This window comes from Felis catus, chromosome A2 (assembly GCF_018350175.1).
Source record: "Felis catus isolate Fca126 chromosome A2, F.catus_Fca126_mat1.0, whole genome shotgun sequence".
NCBI lineage: Eukaryota > Metazoa > Chordata > Mammalia > Carnivora > Felidae > Felis > Felis catus.
The window spans coordinates 96,615,138-96,638,315 of record NC_058369.1 but is presented as its reverse complement, the minus strand read 5'-3'; the positions used below and the strand labels follow the sequence as shown (position 1 = coordinate 96,638,315).

Here is a 23,178-nt window from a genome sequence, read left to right as displayed (position 1 = left end):
GGTGAAATAATTTTAAATAAATGAAATAATATTTAGTTACTAGGTTACAAACCTAGAATTGATATTAGCAAAATGTGAGTGTACATGTCCATGCAAAACCAAACACTGTTTTCTTGTGCCCAGCCACCATTGTTTAATCTGTATATGAGAGGACATGACCAAACAAGCTCTTTAATTTTTTAAAATTCCATAGCCTATGATTTTATTAACTTACTAAAAATATCTCTTTCTTCTTAGCAGGCAGATAATGTCAGATCGAAATCTTAACCAAGCTGCTGCCTTTGCTTAAATAACTGAACAAGGAACTAGACATAAAAGGTTTGTTTTCTCATTTAAGAACTCAGCATGTCACCTCACATGTACCCTTATCATTTTTATGCAGCACTATGTAGTGTAAGCACCGATTAGTAATTATACATACTATAGCATTGCCAAAAACTTATTATGTCAGTAAAATATTCAAAAATTTTCTAGAACATTTTTGGATTTTTTTTTCTTTTTTAAATTATCTGTTTAAAGGAAGAGAACAGGAAGCCAGCCTAAACACTTATCAATGGGTGACCAGGTAAATACTGGTCAAATAGAATTAGGTCACTCTGTGACTCTTAAAAAGCAAAGATATAAATCTATATGTAATACATGGGGGAAAGTTCTATACATATTATTAGCTGAAAAGCAGTACATCACAGGTCAGTTTTTATGGTATGATTCTTTATGTGAATAGAAACATTATTTCTTTATGCAAAGAAAATATTCAGTAGAAAACATACTAAATTATCAATGGTAACAACTACTGGAAAGAAGAAAGGAGTAGTGGGTGGAGAGGCTTAATTTTTTTTGTTTTTTACTTTACATAAATTTGCACTTCTTGCTATATATGTTTAAACAATAACATAAAAGAAAAAATTTATATAAGGAGAGCCTAACAGTATAAATCATTTATTTGACTGAAATTCCATTTGTTCAACATTGTTCTGTCCTTTTCAATTACTTTCTTTTCTTTTTCTCCATTTTACTGGTGCCTTTCCTCTGATTTTCCTTCCTCCCCTCCCCCCCCCAATTTCATTTCTCCTTGTTTTAATTCCTGTCTTTAATTTCTTTCTTCCCGCTCCCAAACTGGATCCTGGAAGGTAGAAATCAGAGAATGTGAACAGGGAACATTCGTATCAGCTGGTGGCTCTGGGCATGGCCCAGGACTTCCTGAAAGGAGGATTCTGAACTAACCATGTGGTTCTGGCCACGTGAGAGGAACCGTGGCCAAGACAGAAGGACATCAAGATCCAGAGATAAATATCAAGATATTTAAAACAAAATTTTATTGCTGAAACCCAGAATTTTTTTTCTTCAGCAGAATGTATAGATATTTGGCTTAAATGGCCTGGCCATTTCTCCTACTGGACTATGGAAGGAGGAGGAAGGGTGAAACCTGGAGTAAAGAAGCCTCTGTCACCAAGAAAGGATGGGGTATTGGCTATCATGGCAACTGCAAGGTTAGTCAGAAGGGTTAGTCAAAGATATAAAATAACTGGGGTCTTGCTTCTTATGGCTAAAAGTTTATGTCATTGAACTGAATTGAATTGAAGTTGAATTAAAACACATTAAATTGGAACCCACAAGACTAATTGAAGAAGAGGGCTTTCATAGATATATTTAATTAATTTATTGTTGCAATAGATGCCCACTTCTGCTAGGTACTTAAAATATATTCTCCCCCAAAATTCAAATCAAAACCATAAGACATCATCTTACACCTGTCAGAATGTCAGAAAGACAAGAAATAACAAATGTTGGAGAAGATGTAGAGTAAAAGGAACCCTCGTACACTTTGGTAGGAATGTAAATTTATGCAAGCACTGTGGAAATCAGTAGGATATTCCTCAAAAATAAAAATAGAAATACGATACAATCCAATAATTCCACTCCTGGGTATGTGCCCAAAGAAAACTAAAACACTAATTCAAAAAGATACATGTACCCCAATGTTTATTCCAGCATTATATTTACAATAGCAAAGATTGGAAGCAGCCCAAGTGTCCATCCATAGATGAGTGGATAAAGAAGATGTGGGATGTGTGTGTAGGTGTGTGCGTGTGTGTGTGTGATGGAATATTATTCAGTCATAAAAAAAGAACAAGATCTTGCCATTTGCAATAAAATAGATGGACCTAGAGGGCATTATGCTAAGTGAAATAACTCAAAGAAAGAAAGACAGATACCATGTGATTTCGCTTATATGTGGAATCTAAAAACCAACACAAATGAACAAATAAAGCAGAAACTTTGGGGGGGATGGGCAAAAAGAAGTGAAGGGGAATGGGAGGTGCAGGTATCCAGTTATGGAAAGAACAAGTGACAAGAATAAAGGCACAGCATAAGGAATATAGTTGGTGATACTGCAGTGGCATTGTATGGTAACAGATGGTAGCTACACTTGCGCTGAACATAACATAATCTACAGAGTTGTCAAATCACTAAGTTGTAGACCTGAAAGAAGCTAATATAACTTTGAGTGTCAACTATACTTCAATTTTAAAAAGGCAAATATATATATTTTAAATATATATAGTCTTCAAATATATATACCTGTATGTGTGTATGTATATGTACATATATACATATATGTGTGTATATGTATATTCTTCCTTAATCGTAAGAATAACTTTATAAAGCATTATCCCTACTTTATAGATGAACAAACTGAGTTTCAGAGAAGTTAGGTCACCCATTCAAAGTCATTAAGTGATGAATAAATATCTGTGTCTCTCTCTCAGCTCTCTCCCAGCCAATCCAGCAAAGATTTTTTTTGTGAAATTTTATGAGAGGCTTCATGAAGCCATGTGTTTATTTACAATGTCCCCAGCTAAAGCCTCTAAGCTCTCTGGAATTAAACAGTCATGGAACTGTTTAATCAACTGTTTAATTTGTTTAGTGCTCAGGTGGTTTTCACTTTTCAGATGGTAACTAGAAAAAGTAGAGAATTTTTTGAGCAGAATCAACAAACTATAATCAAAAGGAGTATGTCTGTCTTGCTATGTACATAATATATACACATATATACGTACAAATACATGTATTTCTATATGTAAACATCTATATACATATTTGTACATATTCAGCCAATATTTCCATTGTATGAAGCCAACCTGTATGTAAACTACTTTATCTGCAGAGAGAAAAAGATAAGGCAGTGTTCTTGAAAGTTCTGGAATTGGGTACCCAGAATTTTAACTCATATTTCTGATACCAAGCTGGTCCCAGAAGGTTGTCAGTGAGATCTTTATTTATATAGAAACAAGAAGGCCCAGCTGAAGGATGTGTGTGTGTGTATGCGTGTGTGTGTGTGTGTGTGTGTGTGTGTGTGTGTGTGTGTAATGTGACTCTGAAAGATCTCTGAAGCAGTGGGTACTTGTTTAAACTAGTGTAGGGGCACCTGGGTGGTGCAGTCGGTTAAGCGTCCGACTTCAGCCGGGTCACGATCTCGCGGTCCATGAGTTCGAGCCCCGCGTCGGGCTCTGGGCTGATGGCTCAGAGCCTGGAGCCTGTTTCCGATTCTGTGTCTCCCTCTCTCTCTGCCCCTCCCCGTTCATGCTCTGTCTCTCTCTGTCCCAAAAATAAATAAACGTTGAAAAAATAAATAAATTAAAAAAAAAGTGTGAAGTAGTTTCAATGGGTAGACTCGATTCCCATGTCCTCTGCATCTAGTGCATTTTCATCATAAGTGGCAAGGTAGTAAGGATTAGCATTTCGTGACATACCTTTGGAAAGGCACAAACACAAATGCCTCCTATTGCTTTTCTTCCCTTCCTATCTTCCCACCATAAAGTGGGGTGATAAAACCATTTTCTACTGTCATTGCTGAAGGAAGTTACAGAGGGAAAGCCAACTATCAGATTTTCATTTCAAACTAAGTCAGGGCAAGCGCTATTTGATGTATGTTCTGTCTGTATCAGTAGGAGCCCTTTGGTCTTCTAAGAAAAGCAGGTGCTCTTCAAGCTTGTTTGCTTCTCAGTCACTGACCTTTTGAAGTCTAGAAGTGTTAGGTAAGAATTCACTTGGATGCCAAGAATAGCTGACCAATTCCCACTGCCTCTGTGTATGCAATGGACAGTGGGAACATGCAAAACCATTTCTGCCAGGACACGTCAATTTGGCATTTATATGTTTTGCTTAAACCACAATTTTCATACCGCAAAACTAGGTTACTATACAATTTAGCAAATTAAGTATGTCACATGAACTCACATTCAGAGTGGTATAGTGCTAATCTTTATGACCAGATCATGCTTACATGATCTTTCTTTGACTTTCTGACCCATGACCTATGTTTTCTTCTTGGGAAAAAAAAAGACACACAAAAGCTATAGAAGCAGAAGAATGAAAAGTTTTGCATAAGACTGTTGGTATTTTAAGAAATAGCTTGCAAATAGTGTACCCCACAGCCTAGAGCACAAGAAAAATGCAAATAGGCTTACATTGTTACAGAGTCTCATGTACGTCAATTAGGACTAAAAGTATAAGTTTAGAATGGGGCTTTTAGATAATGTTAAAAACAGAAACTATTATTTTTCTAGAAATGTAGCTTACCTGCCACAAAAGAGGGTGGCTGAAATGTCCATTCACAATCCCTGCCAACCTAGGAGTCTGGGAGTGGTTCCTTTCCTTTATGCTTTAGTGCCACCTATGGTTCCAAATTAGAAAGTGTTCGTTTAAAACTAGCATCATTAAAAATAAATTCTAGAAACTGTAAACACTATCCTGGCTTTAAATTAGCATACTTATCACTCAATTACATTTTGCCTTTTGGGTTTGAATAAATAAACTGAATATCTTTCTGGAGGGCAATTTGACAATATGCAGTATGAGATTTTAAAATGTTTAGACTCTTCAGCCCAGTAATTTCATGTTTAGGAAATGATAAGAGGCAAAGACACATGTATGAGAACATATATTATGATATTATTTAAAAGAAACTAATGTTCAAATGATTGTAATACATAAATAAGATGGAACATGATGAAGCCATTTAAAAATATTAAAAAAAAAAAAAAGAAAATCACCTTTAGTTGTAATTTCTATAATTTTTTTCCTTATAGAAAGTTTAGGTCTTGGGGCACCTGGGTGGCTCAGTCGGTTAAGTGTTTGGCTCTTGGTTTCTGCTCAGGTCACCATTTTGTCATTTGTGAGTTTGAGCCCCACATCAGGCTCTGTGCTGACAGTGCGGAGCCTGCTTGGGATTCTCTCTCTCTCTCTCTCTCTCTCTCTCTCTCTCTCTCTCTCTGCCCCTCACCCACTCACTCTCTCTCCCTCTCTCAAAATAAACTTTTTTTTTAAAAAGAAAGAGTTTAGGTCTTTTATAAAGTGTTAAAAACCTAAAGAGTGTGAAATAGCATACCAAAAATAATATAATCCATAACAAAACTAAACAACTATGTACCTAAAAAATCAAATTTATAAATAGGCTGGAAGAAATTATTTTTATTTTTCATACCCATCAGTAAAGATACATGTGATAAAGTCCATATTTTGCAGAGAAAACGAAGTCATCAGATGGAAACTTCTCCATCTTTCTAAAATGAAGCACGCGTACCTCCTTTGTGTATCTGTCCTGGTCTGCATCTCTCCAATTATCATAGAGGGACCTAATCTCTCCACCTCTGCTTGGAGTTCTTCCCCCTCTCCTACTCTCCTACTTTACACTATCCATTATCCCTTTTCTTCTCATCAGTATAGCCAACCTTTCAATTAAATGTTTTCCACCAGCTTTAAAATATACTCAGATGTCTGTTATTTAAAATAATAAACATTAAATAATAATAATTCCTTACTCAAACTCATGTCCTCCATATCCCGACTTCTAGCAAAATATAGTCTTCTCTCTCTCGCTTCACAGTGTTCTTAATTTTCTATATAAGTTATCACAATGTTTGCAACTTCTGCTCAATCCTAAACTAACTCCAGTTTGGTATATGGCCCCACTACCCCATTAAAACACCTGTTAAGCCACTAATGGCCTCAATATTGCTAAATTTATGGCTTTTTTCAGTATTCATTGCAGTATCTCAGCATAGTCAACACTCCTGACCTATGTGTTGAAATACTCACTATTCTCAATTTTCCCCTCTTTTCTAGCCACTCCTCTATCTCCTTTGCTGCTTCTCTTCCTATTGGTCACTAAATATCATGGCTCAGTCTTTGGCCCTCTTTCCACTCTGTATCTCTTCTAGGCAATTTCTTCTTAGCTATGGTTGATTACCATGGATACACAAATGAGTCACAAGTGCTAATTTCTAGTCCAGTGTTTCCCTCTGAGCTCCAGGAACACATATAAAAATACATACATTTTTTTTCACTTCTTAGAGGTCTCCAAGGTATCTTAGTATCTATTTGACCAAAATCTAATTACGATTTTTCCTTCTAAATTTCTTCTTTAAGTTCTATAAATGGCTCCACCACCAATCTAGTTATGCAAACCAAATCCTAAAAGTCACCCTTGATGCTTCCACCTCCTTCACCATGCATATGTAATCTACGTTCAAGCCCTGTCGCTTCTATTTCCTACCTCTTAAACCTATCTTCTCTCCAACTCTACCACCATATAGATCCAGGTCACCATTATTTCTTGTCTGCATTACTGCAATAGACATATTAGTTATATGTATGTATGTATGTATGTATGTATGTCTACACGCACTTTTTAGGGCTTCTAGTATAATGTTGGGTAGGAGTGGTGAGAGAGGAGGACATTTCCGTCTTGATCTCAGGGGAAAAGCATCTAGCTTCTCACAGCAAAGTATGATTTTAGTTGTAGGTTTTTGTAGATGTTCTTCCTCAAGCAGAGAAATTTCTCCTCTATGCCTAGTTTGCTGAGAATTTTTATTATGAATGGGTGTTGGATTTTGTCAAATGCTTTTGCTGTATCAATTGATACGATTGTATGATTTTTCTCCTTTAGCTCATTGATGAGGTGGGTCACATTAATTAATTTTCAAATGTCAAAACAGCCTTCCATACTTTCATACCTGGAATAATCCCACTTGGTTCAGATGTATAATTCTTTTTTAAACACTGGTGGATTTGATTTGCAAATACCTTGTTGAGGATTTTTGCATGCATGTTCATGAAAGATAGAGGTTTATAGCTTTTCTTTCTAATGATGTCTTTGTCAGGTTTTGGCATTAGAGCAATTCTAGACTTGTAAAATGAGTTAGGATGTGTTCCCTCAGCCTCTAGTTTCTGGAAAAGATTGCATGCCACCAGTATTTGTTTCTTTTTATTTTTATTTATTTTTTTTTAATTTTTTTTTCAACGTTTATTTATTTTTGGGACAGAGAGAGACAGAGCATGAACGGGGGGGGGGGGGCAGAGAGAGAGGGAGACACAGAATCGGAAACAGGCTCCAGGCTCTGAGCTGTCAGCCCAGAGCCTGACGCGGGGCTCGAACTCACGGACCGCGAGATCGTGACCTGGCTGAAGTCAGATGCTTAACCGACTGCGCCACCCAGGCTCCCCTTTGTTTCTTTTTAAATGTCTGGTAGAAATCACCAATAAAACTATCTAGGTCTAGTGCTTTCTTTTTTGGAAGATCATTATTGATTTGATGCCTTAAAAAATATAGGCCTGTTCAGATTATCTATTTCTCCTTGTGTGAATTTTGATAGTTTGTGTCTTGTAAGAAATAGGTCCATTTCATCAAAGATCCCAAATTTGTAACAAAAGAGTTGTTTGTGGTATTCTATTAACTTTGTAATGTCAGTGGGATAAGTAGTGATGACCTCTCTCTTTTTTATTGTTGTTGTTCACTGTTCTTTCTTACTTTCTTTCCTTTGTTTTCTTTTTTTTCTTTCTTTCTTTCTCTTTCTTTCTTTCTTTCTTTCTTTCTTTCTTTTCTTTCATTTTAAGTTTTTATTTTAATCCCAGTTAGTTAACAGTGTGATGAACTTTCTTTCATTTCTGATATCATCAATTTATGTTTTCTTTTTTTATTGTTTTGTTAGTCTGTGTAATGGGTTGAATTGCATACCCCCAAAATTCGCATGTTTAAGTCATAATCCCTAGTACCTAGGAATGTGACCTTTTGTAAATAAGGTCATTGCAGATATAATTTGTTAAGATGAGGTCATACTGGAGTAGGGTGGGCCTCTAATCCAATATGATTGGTGACCTGTGAGGAAACAGAGACACATACAGGGAAGACTATGTGAAGACACAAGGAGAACACCACGTACAAGACAAGGGATTCCTGAGGCCACCAGAAGTTAGGCAAGAAGCATGGCACAGATTCTCCCTCGCAGGCCTCAGAAGAAACCAAGCCTACCAGTGCCTCCATCTTGGACATCTAACCTCCACAACGGTGAGATAATAAATTTCTGTTGTTTATAAGCCACCCAGTTTGTTGTAATTTGTTTCACTAGCCCAACAAATTAAAACTCTGGGCCCTGGAAAATGCATGAGCTATAGGTTTCAAACGCTTTAAATTCCTCTAGTGTCCTTGGTTTTGCATCCTCCTTAAATAATGTCTGTATTTTGGAGTTCTTTTAGCTATAATCCACTATGATTATATTGGAGCCCTGTTGATGTGGTGTTAAGGTGTGGGGGAGAGAAAGCATTCTATAATCCTATAATTAAATTTGTCTTTTAGTGGGCTTGCATTCCTTGGCTGTAACTTTCACAACTATTTCTTAACTTCTTAAGAAAGGAAGGCAAAAGTGAGTTGGATTTGGGTAAAGGCCCTTCCTCATAGATGGGGTAAGACTCTGGGAAAGTCTTTTCCACTAAGAGTAGGCCTTTGTTATGAAGTATAATCTGGGTGCAGTTCAAAATGGTTACTTTTCTTCTCCCCCCGCCAGAGCTAGGAGGCAGAATTTTCTCGGCTCTTCACCTGGAGGTAAAGCCCATGAAAATGTGGGTCTCTCTTAGGACTAAGAGTTTCTCTTCTTGTGTTAGTCCACACTCAGCCTCCAGCAATTTATCAAAATTACCATTTTGGTGTCCTCACCATTTTATGGCTTCATTGGCTTCTGCTCCAGGTAAGTAAATCTCAGCTATGATTCTTTGTGTTTGCCTATGCGTCCAGATTTTAGTTTGCAGTTTTCCCTGTGACCTCAGTTCTTTGACGGGTCCAAGAAAAGTCACTGATTTTTATTTCATTCAACATTTCTCTTATTGTAAGGTTGGGAACAACTATTTCAGAGCCTTATACATGTCAAAGCTGAAACCAGAAGTCAGAATTATTATTATTTTTCAGATAATTGTGGATATTCTTTCCTTTTTTTGAAGTTTATTTATTTATTTTGAGAGAGAGAGAAAGAGTGCAAGAGCTGCAGCCGGGGGGGGGGGGGGGGGCGGGGGGGAGGAGAGAGTGCAGGAGAGAATCCCGAGCAGGCTCCTCGCTGTCAGCACAGAACCTGACGCAGGGCTCGATCTCACAAACTGAAATCATGACCTGAGCCGAAATCAAGAGTTGGATGCTTAACCGATTTAGACACCCAGGTGACCCCCGAAATATTTTTTAAGCACAATATAATGCCTAAAATATATTTTACATTCATTTAAGATTCTTTATAATGTTAAAAAGAAAACCACAGGTCAAAAATAGTGTCTATTAGGCCGAATCCCTAAACTGGGGCTTAATATATAATCTGATTTTAGTTTCAAGCTCCCCTCAAAATCTAGTCTTAACCAGTCAGTCAGAAATTTTCCAGTGGATGCTAATGAGTTTGCTGCATGGACCTCTTTATTCTCCAAAGGAAGATGAGGTAATCTGATGATAAGACCCACTCCCCTTCACCTTTTACTTGCTAGATGGAATGCTGCCTGATTCATGAATCTACTAATAAAGCCAGTTAGACCTTTAAAATTTACTCAGTTGAATTTTTGTTATTTAACAGTAATCATAAGCCTTTTACAGTATTATTTTCAAGTTTTTAAATTTTAAATGAATGGGGCCATATTGTAAATACCTTCCAACTCACTTTTATCATGCATTAATAAATTGTGTAGATTAATTCATGTTGATGCATGTAGGCCTAATTCATCCATCTTAATTGTTGTGTAATATTAAATTTTATGAATATCTCACAATGTATTTATCTTTCCTCTGACTGTTGGACATTTGAATTTTTTTTTGTTCTTTGCTAGAACAACAAATATTCTCATTCACTTATTTCATGAACTTATGTGAGAGATTCTTCATGGTATAAACCTAGAAACTGAAAATCCAGGTTAGGGTCATGGAAATCTTTAGCTTCTCTAATGCTGACTAATTTCTCTCCTTAACAACTTATATTCCCACCAGGAACTTATGAGCATTTTGTTGCACCAACTCTTTATATTTTTCCAAAATAATGGATGTAAAATAGTACCTTATTATATAGGTTTGATATATATTTCCCTGATTACTACTGAAGATGAAATCTTTTCTTATGTTTACTGTCCATTCAGATTCTCTCCTCTATAAATTAATTCTTTACATCTTGTGTCCATTTTTTCTAATAAGTTGTCATTTTTATTGATTTGTAGAAGCTCTTTGCATACTGGATATTAATCCTTTGTTGATTTTATAATCCTATCTTGATTATGTGACTTGTGTTTTCTCTCCTATAAAATATCTTTGTTAGTTAGGATGCAGTGGGATGTTACGCAAATAAGAGGACTGAAAGCTATAAACAGAAGGGAGAAAGATGAAGGGACAAATGTGTTTTGTTTTGCAGAACCAACAATTCCAGCCAAGGAGACCTCAACTAGGTGTTTCACCTAATCACTCCTTGCTAGATGTGTCTTGCCTGACAGCCCCTTACACAAGCCACTTTGAGCTGAACTGGAGCTGAGGACCTGTGCAGAAGTCTCCCTGAGTTGTCCTGAAGTTACCTTTAGCTTATTATAATCCTAAGAGCTCCTGTGGGCAGAATTCACTGCCATTTTTTGAACACATGATGTATGCACTAGCATGTTGACATACACAATTAAACCAAAGTGCTTATGTAAACTCCCTACACCCACCTCCTAATACTAATACTCCCTACATCCACCTCCTAATACTAATTTTCCATTGAATAAAAGCTTCTGATACTAACCCCATGGGAGACAGTGCTTTGAGAGCTATCTCCCTGTCTCCTTACTTGTAAGAAGAACTAAAAAAATTTCTTTGCTTTCAATATTTCCATGGGTTGTGTTCAACTTGATGCACCCCAAGAGGTGAAACCCTTGAGTTCCGTTGTATCTTGTTACAAAAGAATTTTTTAATGTTAAAAAATGTAATATTTTCCTTTATGGTTTGTGCCTTATGGCAAAAATCCTTTTTCAAGTCTCAGGTTTTAAATATTTTTCTGGGGGTGCCTGGGTGGCTCAGTCAGTTGAGCATCTGACTTTTGGTTTTGGCTCAGGTCATGATCCCAGGGTTGTGGAATTGAGCCCCATGTCGGGCTACATGCTGAGCACGGAGCCTGCTTGAGATTCTCTCTTTCTCTCCCTCTGTCCCTGGCCTCTACTCATGTGCTCTCTCTCTAAAAATAAAAAGAAAATAAATAAATATGCATATATTTTTTCTGAAATCCTTTCATTTCATATTTAGGTTTTTAATTCAACTAGATTGTGTTTTGTCAATTTCGTCACATAATTTAGTTTTTGCTTCATATGTTTCAAGGTTATGCTTTTATTTATTTATTTATTTATTTATTTATTTATTTATTTATTTTTTAAATTTACATCCAAGTTAGTTACCATATAGTGCAATAATGATTTCAGGAGTAGATTCCAGTGATTCATCCCCTATGTATAACACCCAGTGCTCATCCCAACAAGTGTCTTCCTTAATGCCCCTTACACATTTAGCCCATCCCCTCACCTACAACCCCTCCAGCAACCCTCAGTTTGTTGTCTATATTTAAGGGTCTGTTTTGTCCCCCTTCTTGATTTTATATTATTTTTGCTTCCCTTCCATTATGTTCATCTGTTTTGTATCTTAAATTCCTCATATGACTGAAGTCATATGATATTTGTCTTTTCTCTGACTAATTTCACTTAGCACAATACACTCTAGTTCCATCCATGTAGTTGCAAATGGCAAGATTTCATTCTTTTTGATTGCCGAGTAATACTCCAGTGTGTGTGTGTGTGTGTGTGTGTGTGTGTGTGTATACACTCCACATCTTCTTTATCCATTCATCTGTCTATGGAAATTTGGGTTCTTTCCATATTTTGGTTATTGTCAACAGTGCTGCTGTAAACATTGGGGTGCATGTGCCCCTTTGAAACAGCATACCTATACCCCTGGATAAATACCTAATAGTGCAATAGCTGGGTCATAGGGTCGTTCTATTTTTTATTTTTTGAGGAACCTCTATACTGAGTGGCTGCACCAATTTGCATTCTCCCCAGCAATGCAAAAGAGATCCTCTTTCTAGGAATCCTCGCCGACATCTATTGTTGCCTGAGTTGTTAATTTTAGCTATTCTGACTGGTGTGAGCTGGTATCTCACTGTGATTTAATTTGTATTTCCCTGATGATGAGTGATGGTGAGCATTTTTTCATGTGTTTGTTAGCCATCTGGATGTCTTCCTTGGAGAAGTGTCTATTCATGTCTTCTGCCCACTTCTTCACTGGATTATTTATTTTTTGGATGTTGAGTTTGGTAAGTTCTTTATAGATTTTGGATACTTACCCTTTATATGATATTACATTTGCAAACATCTTCTCCCATTCCATTGGTTGCCTTTTAGTTTTGCTGATTGTGGCCTTCGCCATGCAGAATCTTTTTATTTTGATGAGATTCCAATAGTTCATTTTTGCTTTGGTTTCCCTTGCCTCCAGAGACGTGCTGAATAAGAAGTTGCTGCGGGCAAGGTCAAAGAGGTTTTTGCCTGCTTTCTCCTCAAGGATTTTGATGGCTTCCTACATTTAGGTATCTTATCCATTTTGAGTTTCTTTTTGTGTATGGTGTGAGAAAGTGGTCCAGCTTCTGCATGTTGCTGTCCAGTTTTCCCAACACCATTTGCTGAAGAGACTGTCTTTATTCCATTGGGTATTCTCTCCTGCTTTGTCAAAGATTACTTGGCCATACATCTGTGGGTCCATTTCTGGGTTCCATATTGTGTTCCATTGATCTGAGTGTCTGTTTTTGTGCCAGTATCATACTGTCTTGATGAATACAGCTTTGTAATACAGCTTGACATCTGGGATTGTGATGCCTCCAGATTTCATTTTCTTTTTCAAGATTGCTTTGGCTATTCAGGGTCTTTTCTGATTCCATACAATTTTAGGATTGTTTGTTCTAGCCCTGTGAAGAATGCTGATGTTATTTTGATAGGGATTGCATTGAATATGCAGATTACTTTGGGTAGTATTGACATTTCAATATTTGTTCTTCCAATCCATGAGCATTGAATACTTTTCCATTTTTTGTGTGTCTTCTTCAATTTCTTTCATAAGCTTTCTATAGTTTTCAGTGTAGAGATTTTTCACCACTTTGGTTAGGTTTATTTCTAGATATTTTATGGTTTTTGGTGCAATTATAAATGGAATCAATTCCTTAATTCTCTTTCTGTTGTTTCATTATTGATGTATAGGGATGCAACTGATTTTTGTGCATTGTTTTTCTATCCTGCAACTTTGCTGAATTCATGGATCAATTCTAGCAGTTTTTTTGTGGAATCTTTTGGGTTTTCCATATAGAGTATCATGTCATCTGCGAAGAGTGAAAGTTTGACTTCCTCCTTGTCAATGTGGATACCATTTCTTCCTTTGTGTTGTCTGATTGCTGAGCCTAGGACTTCCAACACTATGTTGCATAACAGTGGTGAAAGTGTATATCCCTATCATGTTCCTGATCTTAGGGGGAAAGCTCTCAGTTTTTCCCCATCGAGGATATGTTAGTGATGGGTCTTTCATATTGGTATTTTATGATCTTGAGGTTATCATCCTTCTATCCCTAGTTTCTTGAGGGTTTTTATCAAAAAAGATGCTATATTTTGTCAAATTCTTTCTCTGCATCTATTAAGAGGATCACGTGGCTCTTGTCCTTTCTTTTATTGATGTGATGTATCACATTGATTGTTTTGCGGATATTGAACCAGCCCTGTATCCCAGGTATGAATCCCGCTTGGTCGTGGTGAATAATGTTTTTAGTGTATTGTTGGATCTGGTTGGCTAGTATCTTGTTGAGGATTTTTGCATCCATGTTCATCAGGGAAATTGGTCTGTAGTTCCCCTCTTTAGTGGTTTTTTTGTCTGGTTTTGGGATCAAGGTAATGCTGACTTCATAGAATGAGTTTGGAAGTTTTCCTTCCATTTCTATTTTTTGGAACTGCTTAAAGAGAATAGGTGTTAACTCTTCTTTAAGTGTTTGGTAGAATTCCCCTGGAAAGCCATCTGGCCCTGGACTCTAGTTTTTTGGGAGATTTTTGATTACTGATTCAATTTCTTTCCTGGTTATGGGTCTGTTCAAATTTTCTATTTCTTCCTGTTTCAGTTTTGGTAGTTTATGTTTCTAGGAATTTGTCCATTTCTTCCAGATTCCCCATTTTATTGGCATATAATTGCTCATAATAGTGTATTATTATTGTTTGTATTTCTGCAGTGTTGGTTGTGATCTCTCCTCTTTCATTCTTGATTTTATTTATTTGGGTCCTTTCCTTTTTCTTTTTGATCAAACTGTCTAGGGGTTTACCAATTTTGTTAATTCTTTCAAAGAACCAGCTCCTGGTTTCATTGATCTCTTCTACTGTTTTTGTTTTGGTTTTGTTTTTTGGTTTCAATAGCAGTGACTTACGCGCTAATCTTTATTATTTCCCATCTTCTGCTGGTTTTGGGTTTTATTTGCTGTTCTTTTTCCAGCTGTTTAAGGTGTAAGGTTAGGTTGTGTATCTGAAACCTTTCTTCCTTCTTTAGGAAGGCCTGGATTGCTGTATGCTTCCCTCTTATGACCACCTTTGCTACATTCCAGAGATTTGGGGTTGTGGTGTTATCATTTTCATTGGCTTCCATGTACTTTTTAATTTCCTTTTTAACTTCTTGGTTAGCCCACTCATTCTTTAGTAGGATGTTCTTTAGTCTCCAAGTATTTGTTGTCTTTCCAAATTTTTTCTTGTGGTTGGTTTCGAATTTCATAGCATTGTGGTCTGAAAATACATAAACAGTATGATCTCAATCTTTTTTGTACTTGTTGAGGGCTGATTTGTATCCCAGTATGTGATCTATTCTGGAGAATGTCCCATGGCCACTCGAGAAGAATGTGTATTCTACTGCTTTAGGATGCAATATTCTGAATATATCTGTTAAGTCCATCTGGTCCAGTGTGTCATTCAAAGCAAATGTTTCCTTTCAAGGTAATGTTTTTAGAGGCCCACAAATTCATCATTATATTTTCTTGGTAGAATGTTCATTCCTATAAAAGTCTGTTGTCTTACATTCTATTTTATTTTATGTCATATTAACATTGATATATCCTTTGGTTATTTGCCTGGTGTATTTTTAAATACTTTTTTTAATTTTTGAAATGTTTATTTATTTTTGAGAGAGAGACAGAGACAGAGACAGAGACAGAGACAGAGGATCCGAAGTGGGCTCTGTGCTGACAGCAGAGAGCCCAATGTGGGGCTCCAACTCCCAAACCACGAGATCATGTTGGATGATGAAGCTGGATGCTTAGCCAACTGAACCACCCAGCAGCCCATTAAATATTTTATTTTTATTTTATCTGGGTTTTTTGTAAGCTATGTATAGTCAACATAACAGACTGAATATCAGTAAGTGAGTTTATGCATTTACATTCACTGTGATCAGTATATATTTGCATTTTCCCTTCATGTTTCATGTTTTCTGTTTATCATCCTTTCTCTTTGTTTCTTTTTTTTTCTGTTTTCCTATCTCCTGTTCAATTGGTAAAATGTTCTACATTTCTTACATCCCCTACTTTCATGGAAGCTGTGAAATGTATTTCTCTTCCCTTAGTGGTACCCTATATTCTTAAAATCACTTTTTTAAAAAATATATGAAATTAATCCATATCTCTATCACTATCCCTGAAAAATACATACTTTAATATTACTTCATCAGAACACACACACACACACACACACACACACACACACACACCTTATTACTGCTGGCTAGAGTTCTGGTTAGAGAATAAAACTTTCAGCATATTTTATGAATTTGTGTGCCTCCATATTTTTCTCAATGTCCTATGTGTCTATAAAATGTTTTTAAGGGTTTTTTTTTAATTTATTTTGAGAAAGAGAGAAAGAGTGCAGGCAGGGGAGGGGCAGAGAGACAGGGAGAGAGACAATCCCAAGCAGGGATTGACAGAGAGAGACAGAGACAGAGGATCCGAAGTGGAAGCTGTGCTGTCAGCATAGAGTCCAATGCAAGGCTGAAACCCATGACCAGGAGATCATGACCTGAGCCAAAATCAAGAGTCGGATGCTTAGCCAACTGAGCCCCCCAGGCACCCCATGTTTCCAATTTTTTAAGTCATGTGTGTTCCCTCTAGGTTCACTTCTCTTCCAATTACCATTCACCATGCAATCATTTTTTCAATAAGAATCAATTAGTGACAAATCCTCTAGATATTTTATGTCTGAAAATGTCTTAATTTAGTTTTCACCTTTGAATTATGGTTTACCTAAATGTAAGTTTCCAGACTGATGCATACTTTCTCTCAAAATATTCAATATATTACTCCACTGTCTTTTCTCATCAGATATGTCCCTTTCTTCATCTTCTTTCTTGCTATCTTTCTTTTTTTAGATAAAGAGAGAGTGCATGAGCAGGGAAGGGGGGGAGAGGGGCGGAGGGAGAGAGAGTATCCTAACCAGGTTCCGTGCTCAGCATGGTGCCCAACATGGACTTCAGTCCCATGAACCTGAAATCATGACCTGAGCAGATATCAAGAGTTGGTCACTCAACTGACTGAGCCACCCAGGTGCCCTCATCAGATGTTTATGATGAGAGTTTGCTCCCAGTCTTTTGTAGATTATTTGGAACTTTTCCTTTGGGAGTTTAAATCTTTTAGATTTATATTTAAGTTTCACTATGCTATGTCTAGCTATGGATTTATTTTTATTTCATCTGCTTTTGTTATCTTTATTTTCAAACAAAGATATCATGTCTTTCCTCAATCTTGAAAATTATCTACCATTATCTCGGTAATAATTGCAATGCCATTATTTTCTTCACTTTTTCTAGAGTAATTAGACGTATGTTGAAGTCTCTCCAGCTATTCACAATGTATTTTAATGGTTCTTTCATATACTTTTATTTACTGTTTTTCTCTGTGCTTCATTTGGAGAAATTTCTCAAAAGTATCTTTCAATGCACAAATTTTCTTTTTTGCTATAATCAGAATTGATCGTGTTTTTTGAAGATAAACATATATGTATTAAATATATCTACATATTTACATAACATATAAACATACACATATACATAACATGCATACGTAACATATGCATATATCATATATAAATATAATACACACATACAACAAAATTGATATATGTATAATATTTATATATTTATATAATATATATTTTTATATATGTGTATATGTATGTGTAGAATTTCCAAGATTTTCTTTTTTTTTTAATTTTTAAACGTTTATTTATTTTTGAGAGAGAGAGAGACAGACAGACAGAGTGCGAGCAGGGGAAGGGCAGAGAGAGAGGGAGACACGGAATCTGAAGCAGGCTCCAGGCTCTGAGCTGTCAGCATGGAGCCTGATGCAGGGCTTGAACTCATGAACCGTGAGATTATGATGTGAGCCAAAGTCAGATGCTTAACCAACTGAGCTACCCAGGTGCCTCTTCCAAGATTTTTAATTAACTATTTCCTCTCTCTCTTTTTTTAATTTAATTTCTACCTTTGGCATAATTTCTAATTATATTTATGGCTAGTATCTCTTCAATTATCTCTGTAACAATCCTAAACATGCTTATCAAAAATTGAGTTACTTTTTTTGGAATGAATTCATAGTTATTTTTGTTGTCTATCTTTTTGACATTAGTTGGTTTGTGCATTTTGGAATTTGGGTTTGTGAACTCATTTCAAGTGGACTCATTCCTTGTCTCTCTCACTCTCTCGTTCCCAATCTCTTTTCTCTCTTCACCAGTTTATCAGTCTCAGTTTGGCAGACTTGCAATTGCCTCCACGTGGCATTCAAGACTCTCATTGTAGTAATATTGAAGTTGTCACTGCTGGAGTCCTCAGACAGTTGTTGTGTTGGTTCAGTTTCTGCTTCATTCCTGGTTGTGAGACAATGTCTGTTTTCTCCCAACTCCCTGAATAGACCTAGCTTCACAGAAACAGTGACCACATCCCTCCCTAATGTGCAGTGGCCGTCCAAAGATTAACCTTGTGGCCTGTTCTTGCTGCATGAATCGTTCTCAGTGTTGGGTAGAGAATGGCCCATGGGATTTCTTCATGGCTCCGTGGTGAGAGTTATTCAGAAGCATTACAGAAATTCCTCCCTCTCCCTCAGCAGGCAGTTTTGAGCTCATCCCCAGTACCATTCCTTAATTTACCAAGTGACCTCTTGGTGCTGACACAGTGGGACCCTTTTCCAGCTTACTTCACAACTCTTGAAATTATGATCTTTGGGGGACTGGAGCCTGCATCCCCTGCTATTCCTGCCTAGCTATCAATCTCATGCCTTGTGCCCCAACCCTATTGTCCTAGTGAGTAGGAGAGAGCTTTCCACTGCCCTTTACTCACACTACTGAGAGTAACTCAGGCTCTTTCCTCTATCCTCTTCACTACTTTCTCCCAGATAACTCCTAGGCACCCTAGGATCCTGGATCCTAAGGCACGGTAATTTTTTAATTACCTGATCCCTCTTGTTCAAATTCTCAATGGTCTGCACTGTCCTTCAAGGTATGACACAGAAAAATTGAACTTTTTTGAATATTGAAGCTAAAGTGAGTAGTAGTACCTACTAATTGCTGGGTTCTACTAACCACTACGCCATAAACATATGCCCACAGAAAACAGCGATGATGGATCCTCTTTTCTCCACGGATAATAATTTGCCTGGGATGATGCAAGGAATAAAATACAACAGATCATTTTATTTTTTTAGTTATTTGTTTTTGCATAGCTTTGGTCTGCCATTTAAATAAACTCTACACAGAAGCTTACATGAAAAGTTTAATACATATCTAACCAAACACTTTTCTGCTCAGTATGTTCAAGGGTATTTCAGGAAGAAACACACATGTATTACTATTGAAAGAGCTGCAAAACTGAGAGGGGTGGTCATTAGGAACCTCTGGTACACAGAGACTCTGTCCTTTGGAAGACCTGGGTCAGATCCTCCAGAAGTACCACTTGCTGTACAAACTGAATGAGGCAGAACTTCAGCTAAGAACACTGATTCTCAAGGGCTCATGACTTAGATAATCAACTTCAAACTCCAAAATTCTTGAATCCCTGGGAAAGTTTATACTTATAACAGAAACATAGTTCTTTTGCAGGAAACTGGACAGAGTCCAAGTAGTTGGAGAAAACAAAAGGAGTACACTAACTTGGAATGATTACTATACATGAAAGTTGCCTGAGAAAACAAAGCAAAAAGCTGCCTCTACCTGGAATCTGCTTCTAAATGGTAGAAGAAACCCCAATCTCAGGGCCATAGGAACTGCTGCAAGCACATTTCTTTCCCTCACCAGATGGCAAATCCTGTAATACGTAATACCACTTCCCTCACAACCTACTCGTATAGACCACAGCTGCACATTCAGAATGCATTCCTATCATTATACTTAATGGTATCTTCAGGGCTTTTTTACACATTGCTTCATCTCAGATGATCTTAAAAGGAGCCCTATCATCCTCATCTTAATAGATGGAAAAACTGAGACAAATAGAGATTAAATAACTTGGCCAAGATCACAAGACTAGCATATTGCTGAGTCAGAACTTTCCAGGTCTTTCCAGAACAATAAATCTTCTTTTGTCTTCAAATAGATCTCTTGAGTCTGATGTATTTTTGTGTGGAATCTCATGTCAGTGAATCATACATCCTATAATCACTCTGGTAATATGCACTCCAGAGGCACCCTACTCAGGAAGACAAACACATATGCAAAGAGGTGTCAATTTCAGTAAGGATAAATTAGTCCAGGGTAGAAAGGGTCTGATATAACCAACCTAACACTAAGTGCCTGGCTCGGATCTTCAAAGGACAGTATCATATTGAGGGCTCAGAACTGATCTATGCTGTGGGCAGGTAGGTCAACAAGCAGGGGTAGTAGCTAGAACCAGCGTCCTAAGAAGAGTTCATGCTATTGGGAACATGAATAGCCTTCAAACCTGCCATGATGGCCACTGCATTCAAGGGCTTATTATATAAGCAGTGAAGTGACTGGGAACAGAAGCGCTGACATGAGTTGCTCTGTCTGGTAAGACAGATTGGTTTTTTAGTGCCTTCTCTTCAGTGGATGCTCTCTGGTGGGCATAACATTAGGCAAAAGGATCCACAGAGTTTGTGATCACTCCCAAAGATCCATTCATATGCCTCTTCCTCAAACTCCCTTGTTTCCAAGATTCCATTTTGCTCTTTGAAGCCCCTGAACAGCCACCTAAGCCATGTGACTGCTCGGGGTAGGGGGTGAGGTCCATGTTTATCCATACTTCAGATCATTTCCCCCTCTATACAAATGAATGACCAACTGCACTGCTTATATCCCTTCCACTGAAAGGATTTCTTTATTATTTTTTGTCAAGGTTACTGTTGAGTGTAGCTGTAGGTTAGTAACAGTCCATTTTTGATTAGCACCAATATGCTGAGCTGACTCATTTGTGAACTGAGCCTCGTTTTCTACCTTTTCTCTAAGTTGTCATGAAGAATCACCCATGATGTCATATAGATAATTTGAGGAAGAGGCAACAGTGAAATTGAGATAGATGAGTTGAATTCTGGGCCTGTCTCAGATATTAATACACCTGTTTCTGTAATTACTCTTGACCTCTGAACCTCCTCAGATATGATCTAAATGTACTATTCTATCATTTGACAGAATGCTATTTTACGAGCTTGACTGCATAACTCATTGGATCTGATAGTATTTATCTTGTGTTGTGAAACTCTGGTCACATAATCATTCAATGTCCAGTGGTCAGGCACTCAGTCTCTTCCACAGATCTTTTTCAAACATCAAGTAGTTCTCTGCTACAAAAGTCCTGCTACTAGCCCACAACCCTGGAGAATCTGCAATGTGTCTCTCATATTAGGCCTTTCTAGGGACTCTACGAAGGATTTTTATCCACAATGGATAGCTCTAACATCATGGAATCTGTTGGGCCACATGCCTGAATAGCAGAGCAGCTTACACCACACTCTGGATCTTCTACAGAACTTCTTCTTCCTCTACCCTCTGTAGACCATATAATCCCTAAGAACTTTGTTGATATAACAAGGCCTGAATTTGTGTGGTGCATCTTTCACCTTCTGGCATGTATTTGTCTTACTAAGGAATCCAGAGTATTTGCTATTTCCCATACAGAAAGTCTAATCTGCGTGATATTACCAACATAGTGGACAAATATGTTTTATGAAATAGCCACATGATCCAGATTCTTGCAGACCATATTAAAACTACATTAAGAGACTTACTGTAATCCAGAGCAACTGCATGGATATGTATTGTTCTCCTTCCAGTTTAAATGCAAGTTGTTTTTGACTGCAATTACTGACAGAGATTGAAAGTAATACATTAACCAGATCAATAGCTGCATATCAAGTCCCATAGTTTGTGTTGATCAGTTGCAGTAGAGATACCAAATCTGGCAGAGCAGCTAGGGTTGGGACTACCATTTAGTTGAGCTTATGATAGTCCACCACCATATGCTTGATTTATCTACTTTTGCAAGGGTCATATAAAAGATTTGAATGGAGAAATGAGGCCCACTACTCACTCTTTTGCTATGTTTTTGATAGGAGTGCTAATCTTTGCAACTCTCCTCAGGATAACATGTTGCTTCCTTATTCACTGCCTTGGCAGGAGGATGTATGGGCAACTTTCAGAGCTTCTATTTGGTCCACTCTACTGTAATGACACTTGTTTGATAGGTCATGAAACCAATGTAAGAGTTTTGTGAGCTGATAAGAATCTTTGTCACAGTTGTGTACTCTTGGACTGGAGAAGTAACCAGTGTGAGTTTGCAAATGCATTGGAACTACCTGTAAGATGGACTTGTGCCATGACTCTATTATTTGTTTCCTCCATGAGCCCCCACTCTAACCAGAGGACCACAGTGGCATTTTGGATCCTTGGCATTAGTGTCATCTCAGAACTTATATCCAACAATCCTCAAGAGGTCTAGGTAATCCTCTTTCTTCACTGTACATTCAAGTAAATGAGTGCATGTCCCTGTGGGGAAGAACTGAGGAAATATTTCTCATATTTATTTGTTATAGCACTGCAGGGACTTTATGAAGAGCAAGTTGGCTTAGACCTCAAAACTGGCTATAGGAACATAATTATCTAAATGGTAACTGACATCTGCTCTCCAGCTGTTAATCTTTTGGATTATGTAAGCCTGGTTATACTTGTCATAGTTATCATAGTTTTGGGTTGCCCATTCATCTTCTTCCCAGAACACACTGTGATCTCTTAAACAAACAACAGGCCCTAGTTGCCATTCTGTTTTTGCTGCTATGAAAAGATGAGCTCAATGATAAATTTTTCACTGGAGAATATTACATATAAAAGAAGCAACAGACAGGACAATTGACACAAGTTTAAAATAATCTTAACTCATAATCCTGACCCCTCAACATGTTTTTCCTGTATTCCCATCCTTGATTTGTTGGGCCACCGTTCGACCTGTTTCTCAAATTTAAAAATTTCGGAATGACCCAAGACTTCTCACTCTTCCTACACGTGTATATCTATATCATACATTCTAACAAGTCCAAATTTTTCATAAATAAATAAAATATAAATAAAAGTAATAGATGACATGGAAAAAAAGAACAGAAAGAAATATAGTTAAAAGTAAATTTCTTCTTATCCCTAAGCCCCAGTCTCTTTTCTCAGATGTAATGATATAATTTCCTGCTAACTTTCAAAAGTTTTTATGCCTATACCAGCTTATATGTACATGTGTGTATGCAGAGTCTGTTTATATACTGTTACATACTTAAAAAAATTTTTTAAACAAACAGGAGTGTACAATATACCCTA

At 37.1% G+C, this 23,178-nt stretch overlaps 1 long non-coding RNA gene across 1 annotated transcript in view; it reads right to left on the bottom strand.

Annotated features, from left to right (window-relative positions):
* LOC123383875 overlaps positions 1-23,178 on the bottom strand; it is a 123,932-nt gene that overhangs the window by 35,563 nt on the left and 65,191 nt on the right. The window contains exon 3 of the long non-coding RNA XR_006594208.1: positions 4,585-4,678. This is a non-coding gene — a long non-coding RNA (uncharacterized LOC123383875). The remainder of the gene's footprint in view (positions 1-4,584; positions 4,679-23,178) is intronic.